General features: G+C 41.2%; 1 pseudogene; it reads left to right on the top strand.

Annotated features, from left to right (window-relative positions):
* Positions 1-13100: 13100 nt before the first annotated feature.
* Positions 13101-15868, top strand: LOC138993546 (splicing factor 3B subunit 2 pseudogene; annotated as a pseudogene).
* Positions 15869-22093: the final 6225 nt, after the last annotated feature.

Genomic DNA, 22093 nt, shown 5'->3' with positions numbered 1-22093 from the left:
AGTCAGTTCCAAAAGCAGAGCATGAGTCCCATTGAGAAGACTATCTTTAATAAGAAACATTTTTCTAAGAAATATGTTTAATTGATTTTACTACTGACACTTGAGAATCTAGAGCCAACGACAACGAGTATCCTGCAGAACCTTGGAGTTGACAAGCTACAACCCAGTTATGCTCCCGATTCCTCAGTGAGATTTGCAGGATGAGAATGTACATGTCTCCACAGCTTCTGAGAACAAACATGTGCAGGGTAATTGGAGCACAGTTGTTTGGAACAACACATAATTCATCCAATTCCAATTATCAAACTAATTGGGCCACAATATGGTTACCCCAGATAATTTTAGCATTCATATCAAATTGACCTTTAACTACTGATTTGAAGACTCTGTGATCAGCTTCTATGGCAACCAAGAGAAATACAACCAAGCTGTGATAGATTCAGCTGATCTTTATAAGCCTTGTGGTGAAGTACTGCTAAAAATGCCCATTTGCAGAAAGGCACAGATGTTGGCAATGGTCCATATGAGCCCCGCTCTAGTGTAGAGAATTTCATAGATTCCTTCAAAATCATTAGGACCACTATCTCCTCCTTAATTAACACAAATCCTTACGTCATGTTCTCTTTGGCAGTCTTTCTTTGTTTTTCAGTCATTTCAGAAAGGGTTTTAACATCTACATTTCCCACAAATATTCTTTAATGAGTTTCATTTTTATTCTGCTTTTTAAAATTCAGATATAAAAGGCATTTTCATTATTAATATCCTTTTCACAAAATGTATTTCAGTTCATTTTGAGCAGTCATCCATTTCCCCCCAAGTTTGGGTGGACCATCTCTGCATCTGGATTCTAACATAGACTAAATAAAATCAGGTGATGAGTACGTTTAATCACAGCTGTTCAAAACATAATTATCACCATCACCATCAGCAAATGTTTTACCATACATTACACATGAGGAAAAAATTCCTGAGTAAAATGAACTTACTTTTAAGACATATAAGCAGCCCTAGCAAGTTTGACTCAGTGGATAGATTATCAGCCTGTGGACTGAAGGGTCCCGGGTTCAGTTCTGGTCAAGGGCATGTACCTTAGTTGCAGCCCAGGCCCTGGTTGGGGCTCATGCAGGAGGCAACCAATCGATGTGTTTCTCTTACACTGATATTTCTTTCTACCTTTCCCTCTCTCTTCTACTCTCTCTAGAAATAAATGGAAAAATATCCTTGGGTGAGGATTAAAAATAAAAGACATATAAGCATACTCAAAACCTAAAGTTGGTATGCTATTTAGAAACCTAAAATACTATTAAATTTTTATATTAAAATTCTTTTCTGCAAAATTATCTATAGCTAATGTGGCATATATAAGATTACTGCAATCCTTCTTATGTATATTATTATTTGCTTCTCTTTTGATTGTGTTTTTTTTTTATGGAGGAGGGTAGGTACATAAAATTGTATTTTTAGATTATATAATTTGTTCCGGGTTTTCTATTTCCATGCTTTTTATAGGAAGTATTACATTGTGAGCACCAAATTCCCTGACTCTGTTTCAGCACTGATAATATTTCATCTAAGATATGACTGCTTTTTCTGTCTTCAGGTTTGATGTGGACCATGAATAATAAACAGCTTCGTGGTTCTGGAAAGATAAGTGCTTCTCTCTAGTTCTGCTGTACAATGTGGGTTCTCTCCCTTGTGAAGAGATGAATACAGTGACATGGACAGTTCTTAGCATTTTCTTTAGTGTCCCACAAGCTCAGCATTTTAGCTTCTGTCAGTATTTTGACAACCAAGAACACATTTGTCTCCAAAACCTTTGCTATTTTAATATTCTTCTCGGTCAGTTTCTCAACTCATCTCCTCCCCAAATAAGCAAACCACCCTCCCAGATGCTGATCGGAATGGATCCTATATATTCTATCACCATCATATAAACATTGTTTTAATAAATGCGTAAACATGTAGCACAAGACCCTACAAATTTGGAGGAAGCTTCGGTTCTAGTTCTTGAAGAGGTCAAATCGTAGAATTTCTTGTTCATAATCAGAGATTGCCAGAGGGACATGTATAAATGATACCTCTGATCTGAGCCCACACAGGTAAGATGTCCTTTAGAACTCTAACCCGAGTTCTTACTTGCAAAGTAGCCTGGCCTTGGGGATAAAGATTAACCATTGAAAATTATCTGGAAACCTGACCGTATAGCTATTCTGAGTGCATTTTTAGAATTTATAAATTCTCTTTTGTCCGGCCAGTGTGGCTCAGTGGATAAGTGTTGACCCATGAACCAGGAGGTCACGGTTCAATTCCTAGTCCAGGCACATACCCGGGTTGCAGGTTTGATCCCCAGTAGGGAGCATGCAGGAGGCAACTGATCAATGATTCTCTCTCATCATTGATGTTTCTCTCTCTCTCTCCCTCTCCTTTCCTCTCTGAAATCAATAAAAACATATTTTTAAAAAATTGCCTTTCGCAATCATCAAAACAACAAAAGTAATGATGGCTTCATTGGAGGTGACTGGCCTCATTGCACGTGGGATGATGGTCACCTCCATGGAGAGGAACAGAAACGAGAGATCTGCTGTGTTTAGCACACAGCAGTCTCCCTGTGCTTCTGGTGGGGCAGCGAAACCAAAGAACAATGGTGAGGAGAGTGGCAACCCCATGCTTGGTTAAGTCACTGATTTTTTACATGACAAACCAGGCCAACTTAGTACAGTTATCTGAGAATATCAGCAGTGGTTTCCAGAAAGTATTGTTACCACAGATGTTACTGAAAGATAATCAAAAGAACACATCTAATTTGGGGATGTAGAGGACTTATTTCTGTTGCTGATTCTATCATTTGAAGCTTTCAAAAGCTGAAGGCTTTCATGATTAAGCACATATTATTCTCCTGGAAGATATTTCTCTTTTGGCAGATAAGATAATGGAACAGAGCCACTGTTTGTCAAGAGGAGTTACTATGTCATTAAAAAGCCTTTAACACAATGTTTTCTCTTTTCCATGCTGGTTGGAAAGATTTGAATGCAAAAGCACAGATACAACAATAACAGTACAAAACCTAAATTGTCCATGGAAAAGCTTAAACCAACTTAAAATTTTCCATTTGCCAAATGCTCTTCAGGCAATTTCAATGTAATTCAAAACAGGCACTCAGTAGCCACAGATGTGTGTTGCCTCAAAATGGGCTTTGCCTTAGTTGCATCCAATTTCTTTCTAAAGATTGTCTCTATTATTGCAGGAGAAAAAATACACCCAAAATCAATGACAAGCCCTAGCCAGTTTGGCTCAATGGATAGAGCATCGGCCTGTGGACCGAAGGATCCCGGGTTCGATTCCGGTCAAGGGCATGTACCCCAGTTGCAGGCTTCTCTCTGCTCGGGCCCTGGTCAGGGTGTGTGCAGAAGGCAACCACTTGATGTATTTCTCTGACATCGATGTTTCTCTTTGTCATTCCCTCTCTCTTCCACGCTCTCTAAAAATCAATGGAAAAATATCCTCAGATGAGGATTAAAAAAACAACAAAATCAATTATAAAATTTACATAATTAAATTTTTTCTTATTAATCCTAGAAAATTATTACAATTTATCTCAGAGAATCCTTAGAGTTTTAGCCTTAAAGTCCTAATACTGTATTTTAAAACAGGCCTGGCTGGTGTGGCTCAGTTAGTTGGGCATTGTCCCATGCACTGAGAGATTGCTGGTTGAATTCCAGGTCAGGGCACATGCTCGGGTTGTGGGCTGGATTCCTGGAAGGGGGCATACAGGAGGCAGCCGATCAATGTTGCTCTCACATCCATGTTTCTTTCTCCTCTCTCTCTTTCTCTAAAATATCAATAAAACTATTCTTAAAAACAAAACAAAACTTGACAAGAATGCCAAGAAAAGGCCTTTGCAGTGTGATATTTAGAGTTCTGAACTCAAGGAAATGATCTGAAACACCACTAACGTTGGGGATAGGAGGGCCTTCAATTTTTGCTCATTTGTACAATGAGGCCATCACAACATCTCGTGTCTGCCAGAGCACAAAAATGTGCCCCAGGTATCTTCCAGAAGATACTTGATACTTCTAGGTGCCACCCTGAGATGTCTGTTCTCTCAACATTGAAGCCCCTTGATGAATTTACAGTTTAGAAGATACCTGAATAGAGAAAGTCATGAAAGATTCCTGGGGACCTTTTTTGGAAGGAGGAGTGAGGATGGAGGGTGTGGAAGAGGGGTGCTCATTTCTTTTTTTTTTTCATTGTTTTAAGGATATACCAAAATGAAATTTTCAGAATATAAGTCAAGGTATGATTGGAACTGATTATGCTTTAGCTTTAGCTTGTAGGTCATTTGCTAATTGTCCTGACTACAAACGACCTTTAAGGGACATTATGTGGAACAAAATAGCTTATTATAGTGATACACAGAGATTCCTACAAGACATTTTAGTACTTAAAAAAACATGAACCAGCCAAGACCTACTGAATATGTTTTGGAATTACAGATTTCTGACAGTGTGTAAGAAGCCAATCTTTACACATCAAGGTTCCTTGATAGCTTAGAATGGATTCTCCATTTTATGCAAATTAACACCCCTATCAATGAATGGGATCCAGTTGGTCTTATTGGAACAGACTTGGAGGGAAAACAGACCAGACACATCTGTCCTGGAGGAGATTTCTCTAAAACCCTGTATACTCTCTACCTGATAGAGTAGAACATGCATGATGCATTCAAGCTTTTAGGCTGTAAGAGAGGAAGACTTCCACCACAGACCTCACTGAGGATGTATTAAGGGTTTAGGATACTATATTTGGCATTACAAGGAAACCAGAGCTAAGTTGATAAAGTTCATTATAAATCAGACATAAGCCATTGCAAACCTTGAAAAAAGAAGAAAACTCCACCACTGTAAGTTCTGTTCCTATGTTTTGCTCACTTTTGTATTATAGCCACATTTTTTGGCACAGTACTTGATATACAGGTAGCACTTAGTAAATGTTTTCTGAATTAATGTATGAAATGATCAGCCTATTCACTGTTCTTCTATGGCCTCACATTGCAACATGTTCATGTGCTCACAAAAATCTTGCTACATAGAGTCGTACCTTCTTTGTTTGAGTCCTGCTATTTTCGAGCAAAAATGAGGAGGCACATTAGTTTGCTATTAGTGCTGTATTTGTGAAAATTTCCATAAGAGCACACAGAATTCTGGGCTCTACTGTGGGAGCTACAGGCTAGCTAACTTCAGAGTAAGATATTTAAGGAAAGCAATCTTGTAATTATGTTAGCAAAGATTTGTAAATAGAAAAGAGCTACAGCCTGCCAAAGTATTTTTAAGAAGAGACATATTGTTGATTTGTTCCACATTTAACAACTAATGTAAACAAGAAAATTCCTGCCTTTTGTCATTTGTCAGACATTCTGTCCTCTAGAATAACAGCAACTTCTTTGGAAAACACATCTGGTTTCTGAGCCCAGGCCTGTCCATCAATAGAACAGATGGTTTTGAAAGAGAGACCAGGAGGAGGGACCATGGATTAAGCTTCAGGCATTTTTCTAAATAGAATTTCCTTCTTGGCAATTCAAAGCTTGAGATATTCTCTGAATACCAAAATTCCATTTCATGTATTTACAATGTGACGTGGAAAATTAAAAAATAAAAATAGGAGTGATGGTGGGAACACAGAATTGACTGTCACATTTAAATCCTTAAATTCATAATTGAGGTTGTTTAATCTATATGCTAGAAGAAAAAGTGTCATAAAAATACATTTGTCAAGTTTCACTTTGACTTCCATCTTCAGTAAATGGCTTAACAGCTCTGGTCTTAGCATACTCACCTTCAAAATAAAAGGTGGGGTCCCAAGCTTCCTATCAGCCTTAGCATTCTATAATTCACATATAATCTGATGGAATTTGATCTGCTACAACCGTTCTGAAGAACTATATATAGCACATACATCAAAAACCCTAAAAATGATAATATGTTTTGACTCCGTAATTCCATTTTCATAAATATATCCTAAGAAAAATAAATGGATATATATGCAAATATGTAAAGGCTGTTTTTTCACAGATAAGTTTCTAATAAGAAAATTTTGGAAGCAACAAAAATACAAATTCATAGATGATTAGTATGCAGTATAAGTGCTTATGGTATATCCATAGCTCGAAAAACAAAAGATTTTCTGTCACTAGATGGCATGGCCAAAAAAAAAAAAATAGTGAAAGTATCTTGGACATACACCTAGGATTCTAGCAAAGGAGTCATCAAGGTGGGATCCTGCTCTAGTTGTTAAACATCTTGGGATTTCATGTTGGGCAGGAATGTAGGGAGTGAACTATGGCTTGTCATGAGATTCACTCACTGGGCTACCACTGGGTGTAGCCTGGGTATAAGTGGAGATTCAGGTAGGCATAGCATGGTATTGAAAGAGTTCAGCATTTCTGTCAATAGCCAGCACCAAAGCATCCAGATGTGTCTTCTCAGGTGGGTAGAGTATAGACAGTGATGGGCCAGTACACTGTCAATCAGTGGCAAGGGTCAAGGATGGATGGGATTCAGAAACAAAGAAGGTGGCAGGGTCGGGGACAGGAGAAGATAAGAAAAAGATGGACCACTGTATACTATCTGTGAATGGGGTACATGGAGTGAGAAATACTGTGGAGGTGTGGGAAAGTGACTTTGAAAATCAAGCATAAACTCCCTTTTCTCAGAACAGGTGATGGGGGAAATGAGCGGCCACTCAGACTCAACTCAGAAATCTCACTAGCTGGATCCACAGCTCTACTTTGTTTAATTGGAAGAGCATCTCCAACCTGTGTCCCTAATAGAAGGTCTTGCAAGTGGGAAGCCTGGTAGCACTATGATCCTGTAGTGTGGCCTCTGATCTTTGCTGCTGCCTTCACGGGGAGCATCCTGATACTGTAGCCCTGGCTACATTCGTACAGTCAGTCTGGACAGAAACCAGTTCAAGAACACAAATGGAGCCAAGCAAAAGTTGGTGAGATGATGAATTTGATGGTTCCTTTTTAAATACCAACGTGTTTTTCAGCCCAATGAGGTTTTTGATTTTATAGTTGTTTTTGGACCATCATGGAGGAACAATATGTTTTTATAGGTGTCTACTACATATACTTCCTTCTTTACTCTAAGGATTTGTTTAATTCAACGGATATCTGTTGAATACCTACCATTTGCCCTGGACTGTACCATGCTCCAGAGAAATAAAGATGAGTCTTATATAGTTCTTGCCTGTGAGGTGCCCTCTGTTTAGTCCATCAGTGGCAGAGTGACTATAAGTTTCTAGACACAGGGACCATGTTTTCCTCTGGATTCCCACACGATCTACTGATTCACACATTGCCTCATCTACCATTTCCATGTTCAGTGACACAGAGACTTGACTTAAATATGTGGGCTGCTGCTATAACAAATTTTAACAATGGCTTAGCACGTATGATATTCTGGGCCCTTTCCTAATATTTTATGTTATTAAATCACAGCAACCAAACGAGGCAAGTACTTTTGTTATTCCTGAGCACAGGGGTTAAGCATTTTCCTCAAGGTCACAGTTACTAAGTAGAAATCTGGGGTTTGAACCCAGACAGTCCCATTTGAAAGTATAAGCACTTAACAATTATGCTACATCCTATCAGTAGCAGGAAAAAGAAGGATATAGTTTCTACCACTGAGGAATTTGTAATCTGCTCAGGACAATAAAGCTAAATTGCTGAGAATAACAGTGGATGATAGAGCATGTGATGTCTGCTGCAGACTGTGAAAGGTGTAGAGGTTGAAGAGGGGCGAGTCTAGTAGCAGGGAAAGGCTTATTGAAGCGTGTCTTGGGAAATGGGTGGGATTTGGGGAGACAGAAATGCAAGAAGGTCCTTGGTGGAATGGCGCTAAGTCACGTGTGAGTGGGAAACACTGCCCAGCGCCCTCTACAGGCCAGTACTTGGTACCAGTCACTGGGTCGTGGGGGAGGGTACAGGGAAAGCCAGGATGTGGTTTCTCTTTTTTGCCCTCGGGGACAAAAATGTTTCAGACTAACATCTTTTATTCATGCAGCACTATTTCTGAAAAGCGAAAAGTAACCTTCCAGGGACTTTCAATTTTAGAAAAGAAAATCTTTTTCTCAGAATTTTCAAAAACTGGTAGGACTATTAAAGTTCTCAAACATTTGCGTTTTAAAAAATATAATTGCTGTCCATAATGGGCTCAATGCATTTTTTAAAATCTTCCTTGATGTGTGCAACATTATGAAGAGTCAGAGCAAAAGTAGTCACTACCACTAGGACTATACTTATGAAAAACACATTCAAACCAGATTTCTTCTTTATTTTAAACTCAAGTAAGAGACGCGTGACAGTTGTGGGTTGTGATGACGCCAAAGCATTTGTTCAATTCGATTCACTGAGGGGAAAGTAGGCCAAAGCTAGTGTTACAGCATTAAAAATAAAAAGGGAAAAGTAACATGTATAAAGTACTTCCCACATGCCAAGATTTCTATTAATTTTTCATGCTCTGACTTCTTTAATATTTACAAATACTCTGTGCTTATCCCTATTGTACCCATCAGAAAAGTGAGGTTTTGAGAGGCCAAAATTCCCTAGTCGCATGTGTACCAATGAGAGCCCAGAATCGAATCCAGACTCTCTGCTTCATTGCCTCCACGTTCTGAACCACATTTGGCTTAGTCCCCGGAGGCAGCCTGGTGTGACCCACCATGATGTGATGGCTGCCCCCAGGGCAGCACGGAGACCCTTGGGTTCAGATTCCCTCCAGTATCTCCTTCTGCTGTGCAAATACCAGTGTTTTGGGGGCAGTGAGTGAAGTCTTCGGTGGTGGGGATCAAATATCTGAGAGATTGTACTTTTCAATATTCCCTTGTGTTTGTGCTGTTATACTGGAACATTCAGCAGCCTACTCAAGATTTCAGAAAGAAAACCCAGCCAGCGCTCGGCCTTCTCACTGCTGGACTTTCCCACAGCGTCTCCACAGACCTCATTGCAAGATGTGGCCTGCAGGTAAACAGAGCAAACTGAAAGTAGCCCTCCGAGTCCTCGAATTTCTCTCAGACAGACAGTGCCTGGATGTATTAAGAGCTGGTTGTGAGTGAAAGATGCAGCCCTTCAGGCTGGCTGTGCCTTATGTCCATGGCCCTCTGCAAGGGCTCTGTGAATTCCGAGCTCCTGGAAATTTATCTGTGTCTCTTGTAGTCACATGTATTTTGGCACCTTGTAAAAGAGTTTAGGACATCGTGGACATGAGAAATTGGAGAGACTGATGGCAAAAGAAAACAGTAAGTTGGGACAGTTAGTAAGACTTCAAAATGAAAGGATCATCCAGATTAAGTTGAGATGTCCTAATGGTTGTTTCTAAAAGGAACTTCTACTTCTGATAAGACATTTCATGATATATATCTATCGCAATAAAAGCATAATATGCTAATTAGACTGGACATCCTTTCGGATGTCCTTCTTGACAAAAGCCTGTTTTGTAGCCGAGGGATTGAGGCAGCCACAGTGACCACAAGAGAGGGATCCAGGCAGCCACCACGGCTGTGAAGGCCTATTCTTTCACAAATTTCCTGCATCGGGCCTCACACACGCACGCACGCACGCACAAACACATTGAGTGGTCATATTATTATGACCACCTGACGTTTGTAGGCAAATTAGCTACAATTTTGTGCTGAAGTTGCTAGAGGGCCAGACCATTATAAATAGGGAAGCAGGTTGTTTACCACAACAGAAGTGATTTTTTCCTGAAGATATGGGTAAACAACGTGATTTAACAGCCTTTGAACATGGGATATATATATATATATATATATATAGTATATAGTATATATATATTTCAGGATATATGTATATAACACATTTTAATGTACCTTCCCTATGGGGCATTTATTTTGCAACTTGGGGCTTTGATGGTTAGTCTACCAGGGTTTAGATCCTGGTGTCTCTTTCTAGTTACAAAATATAAATTTAAAAAGATCAAACAAATTGATATTATCTCTTAATTACCCACCCTAAGTGTCAGTTCCACCTGTAAAGTGGAAACAATAATAGTACTGTACCTACTACCTCATAGTTTTTTTAAAATTAAAATACCCATGTGTAAAGATGCTCAGCACGTTGCCTTATTGCTTAGCACACAGGAAAAAAGACATAGTAAATGAAGTTGTCATTAACGATATGATATTGTGACCATTAAAAAATATACATATGTTTATCTCTTTAGTAAATGAGGTCCAGTCTGTAAATCTGGAGTAACTGTACCCTGGTGCCTCTTTTGCCTTTGAGATCTGGGCTCGGGAACTCTGTAGTTCGAGGCTGCGTCTGTCCATTGTGAGTTTCCTGGTAGCTGACATCTCCTGGCTGAGGCCCAAAGCACAAGAGTCAGCTGAATTTTATATGACAAGTCTAGGGCATCCATTTTGATATTTATATATGGATGTTCTTAGGCTAGATTTAAAATCTTTTATTTTGGCTTTATTTTCTTCTTTTAAGTAACTTTATCCACTAGAATGAACAGATTGGAATAATTCGGTTATCATAAGATCATCAGTGGCAAATAGCCTATTTTTTTATGCATGATATGATCGCTCTTGGAAAATGAAACTGACCTCAAATTTGGGGCTTACATTTGCTTTTCTGACATTGTGTCAACTTAATCATGAAAAAACAAACCAACAAAAAACAACAATACCACAAAACCTTGGCCTGATTTTGGGTAGTAGCAGATGCTAATTGTAAATATTTATCTTCTTTGAACCATTGTAGTTTTGCTTCTTTATCAGAGCTCTAATAGTAGAGGTGGGAAATTCATGCATGCAAATATTGTTTAAGAAATGGGAAATTCATGCATGCAAATATTGTTTATGAATATGGGCAGCTCTAGATCCATTTTTAATGAACATGGAACAGTTGGCTTTGTATCTGGTGGTGTGGAGAATAACACCTCCAATCTGCACCCTAGGAGACAGCCAGATGACTTTATCAATACAATGGTTTCACTAACTCCAGGCACCTTCCAGGCACCTGGATTTTCATCAATGGTTCAACTCACTGGTAGCATTTTATTCCCATGACTTTCAGAAGTTAGATATCATTTGAGCTACAGTGGGGCCTTGACTAACGAGTTTAATTCACTCCGAGACCGAGCTCGTTAAGGAGCTCGTTAAGGAGCTCATTAACTCAAATTACTCTATCAACTCAATGCAAAAAGTCAGCCGAGAGACAGCTGGTATCTCAAAAAACTCGTTAGTTGGGACACTCATAAATCAAAGCCCCACTGTAGTTGGGTTTCGAACAGCATCTGGGAAATAAATGCAAGTGAAGTCTTGGAAAGCACATTTGTTAGTGCTTTATTTCACCACTACTCCTCTTTCAAGAGGCGCATCAAATCTTGGGAGCTTGTGATGGCTGCCATGAAATCTAAGGCTTCCCTTTGGCTCACTTCCTATTGGTCTCCAGACACCTTCTTGATTTCCAGTGGGATAAGTCTAATCCTTCTGGAGAACTTAATGAATAAATTGATTATTCCAAGTCAATCTTTCATATTTTTATAAGTAGGTCATAATTATATCTAACATTTATGTGATTTAAGTATCTCTTAGAAAACTCCTATCTGCTTTCAATCTGAGCCAAGTACTCTATTGTTGGAAAGGATCTGTATGGAAACAGACGACTTGGCTTTTAGTACAAAAGCCACTAGAGAGCTTTCGGGAAGTTCACTTGTGCACTTGAATCTTTTGACACTCACTCAGTAGGTGAACTTACATGGAAGAAAGCCGTGTCTAATAGGACTGTCTGATTCTATTTATTTCCGTTATTATCTTGCAGGCCTGTTTTTGGCAAACATTTATTTAAGTTGCTAGTCTCCAAAAAACTGGGTAATTCTATGCAGACCACTTCAAGTTTTCCCTAAATACCTAAAAACTGACATTTTCTATGCAGTAAATTGGGTTTTTACCTTTGAGAACAACTAGAAAGATAAGGAGCGTACCTCTCTTCTAGTCAGTAATTTAAACATTTTTAGGTTTTATTTTAATAAAAAATTACCTTTATTGTTGAAAGTATGAAAGATTTCTCACCCCTCTTCCCCCCTCCCCATTGACTACCTAGTTTTGCCGGAAGCCGGTCCATCCTTGTTGCTTGACAGTCGATGCAGGGAAGAAACATCTGCACAGCATATGTTTCAAGGGACCTGGCATATATGGCATACTGTTCTTAATATGTTTTCTCCCCTTCTTGGTGATATGTGTTTTAACCAAGGTCACCTCTCTGAGAAAGGTTGTTTCCCCAGGTAGGGATTTTTCCTGAAGTTAGGGAGGGAATAAAACCCCTTAACTAAGTGCCAGGCAGGTAGTTAATCACTTTAACTACAAACAATCACGCTTAAGCTACATAATCTTTACTCCCTGGAATGGAGATAAGAAACTTGCTAACCTTTGGAATAGAAATTGATAGGATTAAAATCAACTGGTATAAATACAGATGTAACAAGACAATAAAACACAGAACCTGGCTGGAGATCCTGGCTAGAGAACCTGGCTAGGCTGCTGATCAACTGAACGCTGACTCCGTCCACACCTTTGGTAACCCCTGGACTTGCTGGGGCTGGACCCCAACATAGTTTTATTCTTAAATGTTTATTTAAATGTATTTTGGGAGACAATCAGACACGGTTTTATCGCAGGCATTGGCTGCAACCTTCTGCTTTTGGCGTCCTTAACGCGCTGCGGCTGGGGAATCAGTCTTTCCGAGCTCCCGGGAAGGTAAGTGTCCGGGCCTCTCACACTGGCTCCGGGAGTTGGGAGTCGGAAGGCTAGCGATCTGCGCTTGTGACTGCCAGACGTTGAAAGCAAGCCCTCCGGGAGGGACCCACTTTCCCCGCAGCCCCGCCCCTGCTGCGCCCACCCCCAGCGTCCCGGGGCATTGGCCGGGTACCGTACTACAACTCCCAGAAGGCTTTGCGCCCATGGCAGCCTGCCAACCCGGGAGGGACGTGGCATACCGCGCTGCTGGAAGTTCTGGGGAGTGGGCCCTGAGTCTGGCGCAAGGTTCCGAATTGGCCCAGAGCCTTGCTGCGGCTGAGATGGCGGCCGAACATCCCGAGCCTCCCAAAGGAGAGTTGCAGCTGCCGACGCCACCTCCTGGTCACTATGGCGCCTGGGCTGCCCAGGAGCTTCAGGCCAAATTGGCAGAGATCGGAGCTCTGATCCAAGCAGGGAGTCGTGAGGAGCTAGTGGAACGGCTGCAGAGCTACACCCGCCAGACTGGTCTTGTACTGAATCGGTCGGTTCTGAGAGGTGAAGATGGGGACAAAGCAGCTCCGCCTCCCATGTCAGCACAGCTCACTGGGATTCCAATGCCACCGCCACCCATGGGCCTCCCCCCTCTGCAGCCTCCTCCACCACTTCCACCAGGCCTTGGTCTTGGTTTTCCTAAGGTAGTTGGACCCCGCCCACCAAACTTGGGGCCCCCACCTCCTCTCCGTGTGGGTGAGCCTGTGGCGTTGTCAGAGGAGGAGCGGCTGAAGCTGGCGCAGCAGCAGGCAGCGTTGTTGATGCAGCAAGAGGAGCGCACCAAGCAGCAGGGAGATCATTCACTAAAGGAACATGAGCTCTTGGAGCAACAGAAGCGGGCAGCTGTGTTACTGGAGCAAGAACAGCAGCAGGAGATTGCCAAGATGGGCAGCCCAGTTCCTCGGCCCCCACAAGACATGGGCCAAATTGGTGTTCGCACCCCTCTGGGTCCTCGAGTTGCTGCTCCAGTGGGCCCCACTCGTACTGTTTTGCCCATGGGGGCCCCGGTTCCCCGGCCTCGTGGTCCCCCACCACCCTTTGGAGATGAGAACAGAGAGATGGACGACCCCTCTGTGGGCCCCAAGATCCGCCAGGCTTTGGAAAAGATCCTGCCCCTGAAAGAGAGCCGCCAGGAAGAGATGAACTCTCAACAGGAGCAAGAGGAAATGGGAACAGACTCATCCCTGGGTCAGTCAGCATCAGAGACTGAGGAGGACTCAGTGTCCATATCCAAAAAAGAGAAAAACCGGAAGCGTCGCAACCAAAAGAAGAAGAAAAAGGCCCAGTGGGTATGAGGGGTGTCATCTGAGAGTTCTGGGGACCAAGAGAAAGAGTCAACCCGGTCCTGTGGCTCTGAGTCCTCAGCTGCTGATGTTGAAATTGAGTATGTAACTGAAGAACCTGAAATTTATGAGCCCAACTTCATCTTCTTCAAGAGGATTTTTGAGGCTTTCAAGCTCACCGGTGATGTGAAGAAGGAGAAAGAGAAGGAGCCAGAGAAACTCGACAACCTGGAGAACTCTGCAGCCCCCAAGAAGAAGGGCTTTGAGGAGGAGCACAAGGACAGCGATGACGATAGCAGCGATGACGAACTGGAAAAGAAGCCAGAAGCCCCTAAGCTGTCCAAGAAGAAGTTGCGCCGAATGAATCGCTTCACTGTGGCTGAACTCAAGCAGCTCGTGGCTCGGCCTGATGTTGTGGAGATGCATGATGTGACAGCACAGGACCCTAAGCTCTTGGTCCACCTCAAGGCCACTCGTAATTCTGTGCCTGTGCCACTGGTGTTTGAAGCGCAAGTACCTGCAGGGCAAACGAGGCATTGAGAAGCCCCCCTTTGAGCTGCCGGACTTCATCAAACGCACAGGCATCCAGGAGATGCGGGAGGCCCTGCAGGAGAAGAAAGAACAGAAGACTATGAAGTCAAAAATGCGAGAGAAGGTTCGGCCTAAGATGGGGAAGATCGACATTGACTATCATGATGCCTTGCATGATGCCTTCTTCAAGTGGCAGACCAAGCTGAAGCTGATCATCCATGGGGACCTGTACTATGAGGGGAAGGAGTTTGAGAAGAAGCCAGGAGATCTGTCCGACAAGCTAAGGATTTCCTTGGGGATGCCAGTAGGACCAAATGCTCACAAAGTTCCTTACCCGTGGCTGATTGCCATGCAGCGATATGGACCACCCCCATCATACCCAAACTTGAAAATCCCTGGGCTGAACTCACCCATCCCTGAGAGCTGTTCCTTTGGGTACCATGCTGGTGGCTGGGGCAAACCACCAGTAGATGAAACCGGGAAACCACTCTATGGGGATGTATTTGGAACCAATGCCGCTGAATTTCAGACCAAGACTGAGGAAGAAGAGATTGATTGGTCTCCTTGGGGGGAGCTGGAGCCATTTGATGAAGAGTCTTCAGAAGAAGAGGAAGAGGAGGAAAGTGATGAAGACAAGCCAGATGAAACAGGCTTTATTACCCCTGCAGACAGTGGCCTCATCACTCCTGGAGGATTCTCATCAGTGCCAGCTGGAATGGAGACTCCTGAACTCACTGAGCTGAGGAAGAAGAAGATTGAGGAAGCGATGGATGGAAGCGAGACACCTCAGCTGTTCACTGTGTTACCGGAGAAGAGAACGGCCACCGTTGGGGGAGCCATAATGGGATCGACCCACATCTATGACATGTCCACGGTTATGAGCCGTAAGGGCCCGGCCCCTGAGCTACAAGGTGTGGAAGTGGCTCTGGCACCTGAAGAGTTAGAGCTGGACCCCATGGCCATGACCCAGAAGTATGAGGACCATGTAAGGGAGCAGCAGGCACAAGTGGAGAAGGAAGACTTCAGTGACATGGTGGCTGAGCATGCTGCCAAACAGAAGCAAAAGAAACGGAAAGCTCAGCCTCAGGACACCCGTAGGGGCAGCAAGAAATACAAGGAGTTCAAATTTTAGGTCCCCCTCACACATCCAGCCCTCCTTTAGGCCCTCTGCTTGGTTGTCTGGGCTTCACACATGGGTCCCCAAGAGCCAGCTCTCCCACATTCCCAAGGGCTGGTCATTCATGTTCTTATTTTAGACCTGTTTTGTAAGTAAAGCTGTCTCACAAGGAAAAAAATAAATAAATATATTTTGGTTCTACTTATTTTTCATTATTATTTATGCAATTTTTACTTCTCTGACAAAAAATGAGTTTTGCACATTTTAACTTAAGTCTTCATGTGTGTGTATGTGTGTGTGTGTTGTATAAGCCAAATGATAGCAGTTTTATTTGTGTTTTTGGCTGAGAACTAGGAGACAGACACTGTCTAAGGATTCTAGACTGTTCTCTAACCCTCCTCCCCTGCAAAACAATCTACCCTTAAAATAGTCATCTGGAAGCTTTTGGATCTTACAAATTGATTGATAGAATATTTAATCGCTCCCCCAATATATGTTTACATACTAATTATCTAAGTTTCCAAGTTGGCTTAGAAAGACTGAAATAAATGCCTTTCTCAGGGCGGGCTTCTGCTCTGACCTCCTTGTCACGTGAATGAGTTCATACATCTGCCACTCTAATATTAGAGTTTCGTATTACAAATAACAGGCACAAGTTAAAAAGATGAAGCATCCACATTGAAATACCATCGCATACCTATTAGGATAGCTGCATGCAAAACCCAGAAAATAACAGGCGTCGGTGAGGATGTGCACTGTTGGTGTAAATGTAAGATGGTGCAGCCTCTTTGAAAAACAGTATGTAGGATCCTCAAAAAGTTAAAAATAGCATTACCATTTGACCAGCAATTTCAATTCTGGGTATATATTCTGAAGAATTGAAAGCAGGGACTCAGTATTTGTACACCCATGTTCATAGCAGCATTACTCACAATAGCCAAGCAGTGAAAACCAACCCACATGTCCATTAATGGATGGACAGAAGAATAAAATGTGGTATGCACATACAATATAATATTATTCAGCTTTTAAAGGAAGGAAATTTAGATGTATGCTACAACATGGATTAACCTGGAGGACAATGTAAGTGAAATACGCCAGTCTCAAAAAGACAAAACCCATATGATTACACTTACATGAGGTGGTAGTGACATCATAGAGACAGAAAGTGGATGGGCGGTGGCCAGGAGCTAGGAAGAAGAGGAGAATGGGGAGCTGTTTAATGGATATAGAGTTTTAGTTCTCTAAGATAAATCTGGAGATGGATTGTACAAAAACTTGAACATATGTAACACTACTGAACACTTAAAAATGGTTAAGATGGTAAATTTTATGTTATGTGTTATTTTTTTTACCCCTATCTGAGGATATATTCATTGGTTTTTTAGAGAGAGAGGAAGAGAGGGAGGGAAGGAAGGGGGAAAGGAGGAGGAGGAGAGAAAGAGAGAAACATCAATTACCTCCCAGACTTGCCCTGACCAGGGATCAAATCTGCAACCTAGGTATGTGCCCTGACCGGGAATTGTACCCACAACCCCTTGGTGTACAGAACGATGCTGCTCTAACCAACTGAGCCATCTGGTCAGGGCCATATTATGTGTACTTTACTATAATTTTTTTTAAAAAAGATGAAGTAAAAGATAAATGTGAGTTCTTAATTTTAGATTTTTTATTTTTTTTGCCTCCAGCAGATCATTTTTACTTTCCTCATTCTGTGGGCCATTATTTTTAAAGTGTGTCAACAGGCAGATGGTGATGGACACAGGTCCACACCCTCAGGTCTCCCTTCAAGAAAGGATGCACCACCAGCAGCAGGGAGTGCTCAGTGGACGGTACAGCGGTCAGCCTCTCTGGACCCACCTATCCGTGGAGCACCACCTCGGTGAGGTGACATCCTTCCTGGGGCAGCCTGCACCAGTGACTGAATGTGACGAGGCATGAATGTGAGATACGCTGATGGCCAGCCCTCGTTCCAGACTTTCCCACAGGGGAAGGAGGCTTGGTCCTGTCTGCATTGCAATTCTAGTTCTTTCTCTGCCCAAACCTACTTTTACTTCCTTCCTGTAACAGGTGTGGATTCCTAAGAAAAACTGTGCACCCAAAATCCATCTCAGCATCAGATTCTGGGAAACTGAACTTGCAACAGAGATCAAGATGCTATCAAGATTCTGTAACCAGATTCTTTAATTTCTAACCAGAGTGAGCTAATTTTTAAGTTACTAAGTGAAATGATGAACGCCATTACGTTTGAAGGATGAAACAAGTTTTGAATACGAAAATTGAGGCCTTTTTTTGGTGAAGAAAGACACACACATGAACCAAACTAACATTAAAAATTATGCCACAGAATGAACAGAAATGTTGTCTCTGTCAAGACGATGGTGTCTGTAATTCAGGTGAACCTATTTTCCATAAAGCAGGCACGATCAGACATTAATATTTGCTTGCTTTCCCCAGAAGCACCCCCCACATTGTAAATGTAGACAGTGATCAATGTGCCTGAAAGAAGAGGAGTTGTGCATAAATATCCTAAGACAATAAACAGGTTAGTACTTCATCAGACCAGTTCATGGTTATGGGGACAGTAAGATTAAATATGTCAAAATACGAACTACCAGGCAGTTGAAAATCTTTTAAATATAGTTACTCCCTTTTGAATAATTATAGTTAAATCCTGCTTCTTCTTCCTGTCTCTGTGAAAGTCCCAGAAATCTTAGAATTTCTTTTTAAAAAAAATAAATTTTTATTGATTTCAGAGAGGAAGGGAGAGGGAGAGAGAGATAGAAACATCAATGATGAGAGAGAATCATTGATGGGCTGCCTCCTGCAAGACCCCTACTGGGGATCGAGCCCGCAACCCAGGCGTATGCCCTTGACTGGAATCAACCCAGGACCCTTGAGTCCACAGGCCAACCCTCTAATGAGCCAAACCAGCCCGGGCATGAAATCTTAGAATTTCTATGAGGAATTTCACACATCTGAGGAATCTTTCTAAACATTATAGTCTCGGTAATGGGTTTTGTGCTCATGTATTTTGAAATCATGTTTACACTCAGAAGAGAATTATAGAAATTATGATATAATTGAATTCCTACCTCACTTTGGCTTTAATTATTTGGATGTTATAGAACTTCCATGTGTAGAACATTCTTAAACATAAATATATTTAAAAACTTCAAAAACAGTCAGAAGTCAGTTGTTTGTAATCATGGAAAGAAGAAGAGATATAGAAATGTGAAATAATTTGTAACGCCAAATTTATTAAATTTCCACTTGGTTATTGAATGAGGTAAAACATAAATCTCCCAGGTAGCTCTAAACTGTGATAATGATAGCCAATATTTATTGAACACATACGATGTGGGTTTAACTAGGATTATCTCAGTATTTCCTCAAAACAACCTGCAAAGAAGGAATTATTATAATGCCCGTTTCACAATAAGGAAATACATAGTTTAGAGGATTTAAACAACTTGCCTGAAGTTATAATGGGAATGAAGTGAAAGAAACAGGAGGGAACCCACGTGGCTGGCTCCAGAATCGGAGCTCCTACATGTGAATGTAACCAGCCAATTCACCAATTAACTGTTTAAGTGATGCTTTGCCTTGTACGAACTGGTGGTTTAAGTGAATGTTCTGAATCATGGAATTGTATTACTTAGGAAGGACAGATTTCAGTGAGAAAGTGACAAGACACTTCAATTAACTTTTAAGATTTTTTTCCCATTACAACAGATATTTTTCAGATGAGTTCTAGTGAATGACTAGTTTATTGGAAGAGTTTACTGGAGAGAATGGTGGGGCATCAAATGACTGATAAACTAGTCTCGCTTACTCGGGAGATTATTGTTCTAATTTCCTGAACTTTGACATTTACCCAAATCAATGTCTTGTTGCCTGAAACATCATCACGGAGCCCAGAAACAGCAAACACATACCATCTCTCTTGCCTGTCCTTCCATCTACTTTGTGGCAGACAGAACTAACAGATCAAAGCACCCACCGAGCCCAGATGTGGCCAGGAATTCATTTTGGCAGAGTCCACAGTCAGCCATTTCCAAATAACTAGAGTAAAACTTTGTCAGTACAAAATGTTTTTTAGTCCTCTGGCACTTGGGGGCTGGAGGAAGGGAGTTTGAGGTATAATCAGTGATTTTTTTTCACACCTTTAAACAGTCCCAGTTTTCTCTTTCCCTCTTACATTTTCTAATCAGAGTTGTACCATTAAGGAAGAGAGGTTTTAGGACAAGAGCTATTCTCTCCCCTCCTCTTGAGTTCTTATTAGGTAACCGGACAATTAAAATGATAATACAAGCTCACTTATGTTGATAAGAGCTTAATATATTGGTCTTCTGGCTAATACATTTGCAGTATTAAAGGATCTTTCCCCCCCACTCTTGGCATAAATGAATATGTGCTAGACGTGTTTTAGGTGATTTCAGAATCAGTGGCTCTTGGAAACGAACTAATTGCAATGTTGGTTACTTCAGAGAGCTTGCTCAACAAGCTAAAGGGGACAGTTATTTTGAGACAAACCTTTTGGCAAACCTCACAGAACCACTCATCCAAGGTCCCTTTGCTTATGAGTAAGAATGAACTGTGGCTTACAACTAAATAGAAATAAATGTTCTCAGCAGGGAACAGTCATTACTAATTTAATGAACCAGAGTTCTGGTTATAGCTCTGTGAAGGATCATAATGTGTAAATTTAAATAAAACACCATGGCTTTGGTTTTAAGTGTTAATATGTAAAATATCACTCTCTTTCTGACTTTAAAAGCAAAATGTGTAAAATTTGACTGTGTCTATCAAGTTCACTCACTGACAGGCCCTATACAATGGGAGACCCCATTAAAAATGCAAACAGGACTCATTGGTCAGTTATGTTCCTTTTGTGATAGGACTGATGCCTTTAAATAGCAAAAATAAGTTTAGCCCTAGTCGGTTTGGCTCAGTGGATAGAGCATCGGCCTGCGAACTGAAAGGTCCCAGGTTCGATTCCAGTCAAGGACACATGCCCGGGTTGTGGGCTCGATCCCCAGTGGGGGACTGGCAGGAGGCAGCCGATCTATGATTCTGTCTCATCATGGCTGTTTCTATCTCTCTCTCCCTCTTCCTTCCTTTCTGAAATCAATAAAAAAATATAAAAAAATACATTTAAACATACCCTTATATACACTTGAATATGACACCTTTTCTTTAAGTTGTAAACCCAAGCAATAAAACATCCCATGAAATTTACTAGAGTACCTCATGTAGACCTCTTTGACTGGCTCCATCCATTCTCCTTATGTATGTCTCTGATATTTTCCATTGTCTGTAAACTCCTAGCATGTGGGGATGTGGTCACCCTGTTCATTACCATATTCCCAATGCCTAGTTCCATGCCTGGTCCACACTTGGTGTCTAAGAAATATTTGTTGAATAAATAAATGAAAGACTTTTTGAAGAGTATAACAATTGAACAAAAGCTCTTGTATTAGGACTTCTTTTCTCATAGTTAATGAGTTTAAGTTCCTGAACAACCAGTTAGCTCGATTTTTTTCAATTATCTTAGTTTAATAAATTCAATTATCTTATCTCCAGGGGAATTCTACTTTAGCAGAACTGAGCCAGCTGTCTTCAAACTGGGATTTAAGTCCTTCTGGGGATGGAAAAGATTTTCCAGGTGGTCCATAGACAAAGATCATTTAAGGAAATCATTTTCAGATCTTCAATTTCCACATATATTCTTTCCTAAAATTAATTTTCCTGAGGGTACACACGCAAACCACTGCCATTATCATTATCATGTTTCTTCTACCTTACACACGAAAAGGCATGTTTCTCACTCAGTACGGATCTTACTATGGTGTGTTATCTTGGAATGGAGAAAGTCAGGTGACCGTAAAGATGCCATCAAAACAGGGGCATTCCCGAGAATGAAAGTAGGCTCTATAAATAATTAACTTGGGACAACAATGTAATGTTGACAAAGGTGTTTTGAAGACAACACTATTATAATTCCCCGCCCCCTTCTGAGTATACTACTTTCAAAAAGGTGCCACTTAATGAAAGAGTAGCAGGTAAATTAAATGTTAAATGTTGGTAAAGTTTTTACGGTATTCTCTGATATTGATAAAGTGAATGAATCTAATATGACAGTGATATCTAAAACTTTGTTTAAAAATGAGGATCTTATTGAGTTGTCAGCTGATAGGTCAAAAGAGATGTACAAAAATGTTTATATTAAAATTATTCATAATAGTCCAAAGAGTAATTAACCCAAATCTCCATCAGCAGTAGAATGGGTAAGTTGTGATATAGTCATACAATGAAATCCTATGAACAAACTATCACTACATACAACAGC

The sequence above is a fragment of the Myotis yumanensis genome, unplaced genomic scaffold, assembly GCF_028538775.1.
Source record: "Myotis yumanensis isolate MYYU_CA2020_CCGP unplaced genomic scaffold, mMyoYum1.0.hap1 SCAF_15, whole genome shotgun sequence".
Taxonomy (NCBI): domain Eukaryota; kingdom Metazoa; phylum Chordata; class Mammalia; order Chiroptera; family Vespertilionidae; genus Myotis; species Myotis yumanensis.
This window is presented reverse-complemented; position numbering and strand designations above follow the sequence as displayed.